This window comes from Urocampus carinirostris, chromosome 5, assembly GCF_059441175.1.
Source record: "Urocampus carinirostris isolate Australia breed hairy pipefish chromosome 5, RoL_Ucar_1.0, whole genome shotgun sequence".
Classification (NCBI taxonomy): domain Eukaryota; kingdom Metazoa; phylum Chordata; class Actinopteri; order Syngnathiformes; family Syngnathidae; genus Urocampus; species Urocampus carinirostris.
The window spans coordinates 45,067,028-45,077,254 of NC_142353.1; positions in this window are offsets into that span (position 1 = coordinate 45,067,028).

A 10,227-nucleotide genomic window follows, 5' to 3' on the forward strand; every position below is an offset into this window, starting at 1 on the left:
CAGAACCCGTCCTTAAGAAGCACACACGCAAATTAGAAAATCTGCTACAGCCGGTGCCAAGGGGGCGGGGCCGGCCGGTCGCCACGGCAACCATGCTGGACATGACAGCAACAGTAGAAAAAGCTGTCCTGAGTTGTGTCCTCAATGGTGTCCACAAACTGTGATCACATAATATTGGTGGGGACACGTCCCTTCTGTCCATGGCAAAACTACGCCCTCGGTCCAATGTATTCATTCGTTAAGCATTCCACTCCTGCTTTTCCAAAGACATCATCCATAAAAAGCAGCCGACAGTTGGAAATTCGCCCCTTGGAAGTTTGAGAAAGCTGTTTGAAAACTTTTCCGAGAGGTGACACCGCCATGCCACCGAACAACTCAGGTGTCACCCGAAACATCCAAAAACCGAGATGTGAGACGCTAGACTCTCTCGACAAGACCGGTAAAAAGTCATATGTTATGGTACCAGAAAACTGTCGGTATTTACTGGAACGGGGCGACGCGCATAAAAATATTGTGATTACCCGTCAACTCTGAATTTCATATTCTTGTCATGGCAGCATAATAAAAGCCGGTGGCACTGCAAGGTGCTGCATTTAAATGTTGCTGGGAAAAAGCAGGACAATTAAAGAGCTCAGGGGGTCTTGTGACCAAGGACAGGAAGACACTTTTGAGCTGGGTGACCATGTTGAAGATAAGACCAATTTGTTGAATCGTCTCATACGTGTTCCAAGAAATGCAGGAATCAAAATCTTTTTATTGATACACAATTTCAACAAGAGACTCAGCGAATCAAAGATATGCGTGTGTCTTTATAGTTTTCAACATAGCACGTGGACCCGGTTTGGCCCCGTCCCTTTTCACGCCTGAAGGCGTACATGCCCAGGGTTCCGTCCTTATTTGGAAGTGTTTTTAAGTTTATGCCGGTTCATGTCACCTTGCCCTTTGCCGTTATCTGTTGTCCTCCCTTAAGGAGGATTGTTTATACTAATTCGTCCTTCGAGACCTTCCCGAGATGTAAACAACATTTCTCCCAACTGTAAGCAAGTCTTTCTACATTTCTTTCTAAATGTATGTAAGTCTATTCTACAAATGCAAGTTTATTTTCTACAACAACCAATGTAGTCCTTTAGACCTGTCACGGTTGCCATGGCGCCCAATTAGCCCCGCCCGTGTGGCGCCAGCTGCAGCTCATTGACAGATCGGCTTTCCTTCTATTTAAGCTCAGTGCTCTCACTCTTCCTTTGTCAGTCCGCCAACGACCTCTGCCCCATAAGACGTGGTATCAGGAGACCATAACAGACCAGGATACCCCAGAGCATCTGTTTCAGTTCTTTATTTAAGGAAGCGTTCAGGACTTGCGGGAGACGTGATGGCTGTCAGACGTCGGCAGCGGCGCCGGAGAGATAGCTTTGGATCGAGTGGCCAATCGGAGTGCGGAAATCAAAAGACAAAAGAAACTAAATATGAATAAAATGAGTCAATTTTGTGCAGGCTTAGGGAGTAACGGGATACATGGAACGGCAAAAATGATGTTGGCAAGCTGTTTGGATTGATTTTTATTTTGTTTCTGTCGCATTTGATGTTCGTTTTGCCGGAGATCAAAGAGATCAAAGCCAGGAGAGAAAGCTTACCACGTGTTGTGAGTTATCATTTTATTCATATTTAGTTTCTTTTTTCTTTTATTAGCATAGGTAATATTGGAGTAATCCAAAAGTGATTGAAAGTAATCAAGTTAAAGTAATCCTACCCAACCCTGTATATGTGGAAGTGTCCTTGGACAAGACACTGAATCCCTAATGCCCCCAATAAGCAGGTCGTCGCCTTGCATGGCTGACTCCCGATTGGTGTGTGAGTGTGTGTGCGTGAATGGGTAAGTGTGAAGCACATTGTAAAGCACTTTGGGAGGTTTTCATTGACTTGAAAAGCGCTGTAGAAATCCAGACCATTTACTTCTTGGCTCTTGGGATCACGAATAGACCAGCATTTTCAGAGCGAAGGCTCCGGACCGGAACATAGGTGTTCATGCATGATTTTGTATACTTACAACAGGACCTTGAAATCACATCTTAAGTTAACAGAGCCAATGCAGGTTAGCAAAAATCGGGTACCCTGTTTAAGACTGATCTTGATATTTCTCAGATGAGTATTTTTCAAAATGGTGATCATATGTCGAATCCTCAGAGGTTAAACTTTCCAATGATATGTGACATTATTTCAGGGACCGTTGACATTGTTCAGACACATGAGGTTTATAGTCAGGTGCGGCTTATGTATGTACAAAATATTTTTTATCTTTAAAAATGTTCTGGGTGCGGCTTATAATCAAGTACACTCTATAGTATTAATTTTCCATTATTGTAGAAATCCTCCAAATCTGGGCTTCAATAGCTTGTGTGTTTCCCGCCTAAAACGCAGCTCATTTACATCAATAAGCTTGCTGTCAGGTTTCTGCTGAGCTTGCTGATGAATCAAGTGGATACGAGAAGGGAAACTGCTTAAACATGTCAAACTTCGGCCCTCAAAGACCTGAGCTTTGATACCTTTGGATTAGTAGATTAAGCTTTTCAAATACTTGTGATAACAAATAAGGATTAGCGTGAAGTAGTAGCCTGAACCAGGCCCGAATTTCGGGGCTAAAAATGCTAATCATTAAGCTGGGCTGGGCCGAACATCTCTCTCTTTCTCTTTTTTTTACTTCTACTTGAGTAATATCTTCCTGAAGTAACAGCACTTTTACTTGAGTAACATACTTGGCGCCGAAGTCTTATTATTCAGATAACTTGTGCTTTTCAAGGCAGACCTTATTGCCTCCAAATATAGAAACAAGATACAAAGAGATCTTGGCAGGAGAGCGAGAAGCTGTTTATTTCGTTCGTCAGTGTCCAAAACAGAGTTCTCATTCGTCTAGGAGACAATCAGCTTTTTTATACCCTTTTTGGAGCAGACACATTCTTAGTATGTCCCCTCGCGATGACGCACTTGTTTTTTCTCAATGTGTATGCTTTCCGGGAATCGACAATGTTATTTCAGAATGTTTTCGTCCTCTTTCGATTCTCAAAAGTTACACAATTCAAGAAACTCGTTGGGGTTGGCCTGACACATCCAAATTCCTGACTTGACCGCTTGTTCCACGCCAAGCAGAATGTTATTCCTTGGCAAGCCCAAAGCGAGTGTTATTAACAATGACATTTAAACTCGGGAGAAACAAGCCTGGAATTTCCTGGAAGCTCCGACTCCATTAAACCACAACATGCTTACCAAACAATCAGTTTTACTTCAAATCACTAAATCTAAAGACATTTTCATCCTCGGTGTCACGGAAGAAGATGCGAAGGTGATGGTATTATTTGTGCTGGAAAAATGGAACGGAAGATGAACATGACCCGACAACGGGTGTTGTCCAAAATATCCTTATGAAGGGTCAGGCTAATCAGGGACAGGTGTGTCCAATCACCACACACCTGCCCCAATTACAAACTCACTAGGCGCCCTCTAGTGGACGAAGTTGCACCAGACACTAACGTGAAGAATTAACGTAGATTCCGGACTATAAGCCGCTATTTTTTTCCCAAATGTTCAGCCCAGCGGCTTATTCAGTGAAGCGGCCAATTTATGGAATTTTTCTAATGGCCGCCAGCGGCGCAGGAATTTAAAAGGTAAGATCAACACAAACTGCAATCTCGACGTTTTTGCATATATTTTCTGGTTGGGATGAAAGTTATATTATTATTACTAAAGCTTTGAAAACTCTCTCAGTGTACCGTCTTTCTTCGTGAATATGTGCAACCATGTATAATATGTATTTGCAACTGTATATTGTTGTAATGTATTTATTTTAGAGATTTATTCTGTTGTGTGTTCTACAGACCAATCAAAAATAAGGGGCGGAGAAAACGCTGCCTGATGGGAAATGTGGTAAAGCTGAGTTACCGGTAGATCTGTCTGTTGTCGCAGCGGACAATAGTGGATATATTTTTTCCCATCCTTAACTTTGGAAACATACATTTTGTTTCCTTGGATTACTTTCAACGGAACCCCGACTTTAGATGTCTGCATCATACGATAATCACGGGTATCATTTGTTCATAGTGATGTCAGCTGTGGTTCTAAATTTGAACTCTATCTGAGATTTGTGTATTATCTATAAAGTTTAGGGATCATTTCTATAGTTTTTGAATGAAGGACATTTAGTTCCAATCGATTTTTGCAATCGGGAGATGGAATAAGAGCTTGCTCTGTCCACCCGGTATTGCAGTACCTCCGGGAACGGGTTATCCGCACTGATCGCTGCTTGGCTCTGTGGCTAGGACCTTGACTCGGCCTCTTGGCTGAGAGCAAATGTCTCGGCCCCTTGGCTTTGTAGCGTATTATGATTTGACCGATAATGGATAATTGATAAAGAATATAGAACAATAAACCTTACAAAATCCCCCCCACCCCTATGAAGTTACAATTATAAAACTTGCTGAGTGGCCCGGGATAAACTTGTGACTGTATCACAAGTTTAATTGAGAGTGACTGCGGCTTATAGATGGGTGTGGCTTGTGTAAGTACAAGAGTGCCAAATCACCCGGAAAGTGGTGGGTGCGGCTTATATTCAGGTGCGCTCTCTTTCTGGAATTTACGGTATAAGAAACAATTTTCTTCTGCCTTTGGAGACTTGTTTACAAACATGAGGATCACATTTTTTATCATCCACTCATTATGTGAGATAACCGACCTTAGCTTTATTAATACACACCTAATTGAAACCAAACGAAGGATATTAAATCATTAACGAGCTGGAAAAACTTGATGATGGACAGAACGTATTCAATGCGTCCCCCAGAGTCCATTAAAACTCCATAAACAAAGAGCAGCCTTGTTTTTTACAATGCCCATTATCATTTTCAAGCTTTCTGCCAAATCTCAGCATCATCTCACATGGAGTCATTAGGCTTTTGTTACCATGACAACAACATCTTTTGAGCAAAAAGCAGTCAGTACAGCGGTTTTGGTGGCAAGAGAGGGAAAAAAAATGTCTCTATGGTGGAAGAAAAAGATGCAAATAGAGGCAAAATGTGAAACAGAAAGCCAGCTTCAAATGGTCCATCTGTCTTACAGCACAGGTGTCAAAAAGGCGGCCTGCGGGCCACATCAGGCCCGCTAAGGGATTGAATCCGACCCGCGAGACCACACTCAACGAAGCGCAAGAGAAAAATGAGCTGCATATTGAAATATGTCCACTTGATGTTGCCTCTTACAAAGACGCTGTACTTGTATTTCTTTCTCTCTCTCTCTCTCTCTCTCTCTCTCTCTCTCTCTCTCTCTCTCTCTCTCTCTCTCTCTCTCTCTCTCTCTCTCTCTCTCTCTCTCTCTCTCTCTCCCTCCTTCTTTTCCACCCCTTTTTACACACTCTGTCTCTTTCACTCTCTGTGTCTCTCTTTTTCTCTTCCTTTGTTCCTCCTTGTCTCTCTCTCTCTGTGTGTCTTTTTAAGTTCTTTTGCTCTAACTTCCTCTTTTCCTTTTCTCTCTTTTCTCTTTCTCTCTTCCTACCCTTCACACTTTCTTTTCTCTTTCTCTCCTTCTGTCTTTCTGATTCTCTTTGGATTCCTTTCTTCCTCTCACTTTCTTTTCCCTCTCTCTCACGACTTTTTTATCTCTTTTGGTTCTCTCTCTCTCTCTCTCTTTCTTTTCCACCCCGTTTTTCCCACTCTGTCTTTCACTCTCTGTGTCTCTCTTTTTCTCTTCCTTTGTTCCTCTTTGTCTCTTTCTCTCTGTGTATCTTTTTAACTTCTTTTGCTCTAACTTCCCTTTTTCCTTTTCTCTCTGTTCTCTTTCTCTCTTCCTACCCTTCGCGCTTTCTTTTCTCTCCTTCTGTCTTTCTGATTCTCTTTGGATTTCTTTCTTCCTCCCCCTTTCTTTTCCCCCTCTCTCACGTCTTTTCATCTCTTTTGTTTCTCACACTCTCTCCCTCTCTCTCTTTTTCTTTCTCTGTCCCACCCTCTCTCCTTTTCCCTCCCTCTTTCTCCTATTTCTTATCTCTTTTTTTCTTTCTCTTGAATGTTTGTTCTATCGTGTGAGTTTGACACCCCTGCCTTACAGGCTACCTCGTTGAGAAAAAGCTAAGTGGAAAATGCTTATGATTTCTCGTCTTGTCATCATCATATACAGTCCGCCTACCATTTTATGAAACATATTCAAATCTGAGTTAACATCGTTGATTACAACCTGAATAATTAGCAGTCTGTTGCATAATAAGAGCCATAGAAGTCCATATAGTCATGCTGTTTAATTCACTGCAGCGTTAGAATATGCAAACACACATTTCTAATCCCCTATAGGTCCAATTAAAAGACTTTTAAAAGTATGTCTCGAGGGAATACTGTGTAATCAAGTATTAACAGAGCGATTACCAAAGAAATAAGGCTCGATTTGCATATAAGGGAACTTTAGAACACACTTTATGATCTGTTTTTTGGAAATGTTTGCTCAACTTTCAATTTATTAAACTGCAAAAAAAGATGAATGATTTCACTATGCATCTGTCAGCGCAAGATTAACATTTACTCCAGTTACTCCTTGTCAGTCCGTCAGCAAACCTCTGCATACGCAAGGCAAGCATTTTGGCTCTGGCTACCGTCCGTCCCGTCTTCATCCGTATCCTACTCGTCTGTTCCTGATTTCCCGTTGTCTCCGGCTATTGACCTGTTTTGGACCACCGATCATGCTCTGATCTCCCGCTCCGGCTATCGGCCCGTTTTGCCCATTTGACCATGCTCTGACCTCCCGCTCCGGCTATCGGCCTGTTTTGCCCATTTGACCACGGTCTTATCTCCCACCCCAGCTAATGACCCATATTTGACTACCGACCATGCTCTGATCTCCCGCTCCGGCTATTGACCCGTTTTTGCCCACCGACTATGCTCTGATCTCTCACTCCGGCTAACGATCCGTGTTTGACCACCGACCATGCTCTGATCTCCCACTCCGGTTATCGGCCCGTTTTGCCCATTTGACCACACTCTCATCTCCTGCTCAGGCTATTGATCCGTTTTTGCCCACCGACCACGCTCTGATCTCCCGCCCCATCTATCGGCCCATTTTGCCCATTTGACCACGCACTGATCTCCTGCTCCGGCTATTGACCCGTTTTTACCCATCGACTACGCTCTGATCTCTCACTCTGGCTAACGACCCGTGTTTGACCACCGACCGTGCTCTGATCTCCCGCTCCGGCTATCGTCCTGTTTTGCCCATTTGACCACGTTCTGATCTCCCGCTCCGGCTATTGACCCGTTTTTGCCCACCGACTACGCTCTGATCTCTCACTCCGGGTAACGACCTGTTTTGCCCATTTGACCACACTCTCATCTCCTGCTCCGGCTATTGATCCGTTTTTGCCCACCGACCACGCTCTGATCTCCTGCCCCAGCTATCGGCCAGTTTTGCCCATTTGACCACGCACTGATCTCCTGCTCCGGCTATTGATCCGTTTTTGACCACCGACCATGCTCTGATCTCCCGCTCCGGCTATTGACCCGTTTTTGCCCACCGACTATGCTCTGATCTTTCACTCCGGCTAACGACCCCTGTTTGACCACCGACCATGCTCTGATCTCCCACTCCGGTTATCGTCCCGTTTTGCCCATTTGACCACACTCTCATCTCCTGCTCAGGCTATTGATCCGTTTTTGCCCACCGACCACGCTCTGATCTCCCGCCCCAGCTATCGGCCCATTTTGCCCATTTGACCACGCACTGATCTCCTGCTCCGGCTATTGACCCGTTTTTACCCATCGACTACGCTCTGATCTCTCACTCTGGATAACGACCCGTGTTTGACCACCGACCGTGCTCTGATCTCCCGCTCCGGCTATCGTCCTGTTTTGCCCATTTGACCACGTTCTGATCTTCCGCTCCGGCTATTGACCCGTTTTTGCCCACCGACTACGCTCTGATCTCTCACTCCGGCTAACGACCTGTTTTGCCCATTTGACCACACTCTCATCTCCTGCTCCGGCTATTGATCCGTTTTTGCCCACCGACCACGCTCTGATCTCCTGCCCCAGCTATCGGCCAGTTTTGCCCATTTGACCACGCACTGATCTCCTGCTCCGGCTATTGATCCGTTTTTGCCCACCGGCCACGTTCTGATCTCCCGCTCCGGCTATTGACCCGTTTTTGCCCACCGACCACGCTCTGATCTCCCGCCCCAGCTATCGGCCCGTTTTGCCCATTTGACCACGCACTGATCCCCTGCTCTGGCTGTTGACCCGTTTTTGCCCACAGACTACGCTCTGATCTTTTACTCCGGCTGACAACCCCTGTTTGACCACCGACCATGCTCTGTGTCGAGCGAGGGCAAAGTCAAGAGCGAGGAAAAAACAGGTCGATGGCCGGGGGCGGAGGAGCAAAAACGTAAACGGGTTCAGAAAAAGGTCGGCAATGGGAATCAGACGGAGAACAGGGCAGGATAGAGTCAGGAGTCACAAAAGCTTGCCTAGCGTGTAGCGTAGGTTCGCAGACGATCCGACAAATGTTGACAGGAAGGCGGGGGTTCAAAAAGAGGAAGCAGCCAATCAGCGGAACGGACGGAAGGGAGCTATATTAGAGGCAAAAGCCGAACCTAGTCATTTTAGGAACCTAGATTTAAGATTTGATTTAAATCCACGTGCCCAAAGAAACAAGAAGTTGCATTTTTTAGAAACAAAAGTAGAGGCTTTCAAATATGAAGTTAAGAAGCTCTGGGGATTTTTGGATTTTGCAAGCACGATAAATCTCAAAACGCTTTTCAGAATTTGGGGCAGATCTGATCTGATCTCCTTCTGTCTTCTAAGCTCTCAACATCTATCAACAATAGTGGAGTTTTGCTCTGAGCTGATATTTCAAATTGTTTCATATTGAGGAGGGAAAAAAATGAAGAGTCCCTGAGATTTTTGCTGAAAAAGCATATGTGTGTAAGTAATTATGTCAGGGTTGCCATGGGGCCCAATTGGCCCCGCCCATGTGGCGCCAGTTGCGACTCATTATCAGATTGGCTTTCTGTCTATTTTAAGCTCAGCTCTTCTTTTGTCAGCCTGTCAACAAACCTGTACCCCGCAAGACGCGGGTTCTGACTCGGTCCTGTTTCCTGTTTGTAGTTCCTGTCCGGTATTCTTCCTCTTTTTATTGTCCTGATTAATGTCAGTTTCCAGTTTCGTTCCCGTCTATTTTTGTCCTGTTTATTATACTCTCCCTTTGTCCTGTTTTATTTCGATATCCTGTTTTTTTATCAATCCTGTCTGTCCCATCCTGTCCGGTATCGACCCCATCTGTCCGATATCAATTCGGGCAATTGGAATCGATCTTGTGTGTCTCTGGCTTCCTGTCTTTCCACGCCAGACTTCTGCCTAATGTCCATGACTCCCCATTTTCCGTAAAATAAAAAGCTTGTGTGAGACCGTCACGCGTTTGGGTCCTGATCCTGTTCTGGTTCATGACAGTATGTTTTTATTGTTGGATACTATTAAATACATTTCCTCCCAAAACCTGCCTTATACATGTATTTTCCTTCTTTATTATGCATCTTTTGGCTGGAGCAACTTATACTCCTGAGCAGTGTTCCCTCTAAGTTGCGCACGTGCGCTATCGCGCACTGCTCGCACATTCTCGGCGCACAAGAAAATCTAGCCAGCGCACAAAAATCAGGGCTCAAAATTACTGATTAAGAAGTGACTTAAGTCAAAGTTACAGTGCATGAAGGTCAAAATACAAGGGTTCTCCTGACGTTGTGTTCTAAATGCGGTATTTTGAAGTCAAGGTCGAAGTAGAACGAAGTTGAGCAAAGTCGGTAGAGTTTTTCGAGAACCGGCTTCTTCGGCTCGGCTCACTCAAAGGAACCGGCTCTTTCGGGTCCTAAACGGCTCTTCAGGTTGTTTTTGCTTCTTTAATCCAAAACATGACCAAATATTATGTAGAATTATGCACAAAATGACTTAAAAGAAGGGGGGAATAGAAAAAAAAAGAATAAAATACCAAAATGAAAAAGTAGTGAAAAGCTGAGAAAAAAAAAGGAAGAGAAAAAAAGAAGGAAAAATTTAGAAAAAAGCCAGAAAAAAAAGAAAAGAAAAAAAAAAGTAAATAGAGAACACAAAGAAAAAAGTAACAGCTTGAAAAAAATAAACATAATGAGACTTTTTAAAAAATAAATTTGAAAAAGTAGAAAAAAAACAGGGGAAAAAGAAAAAAAAGCTTGTGTTGCATTCA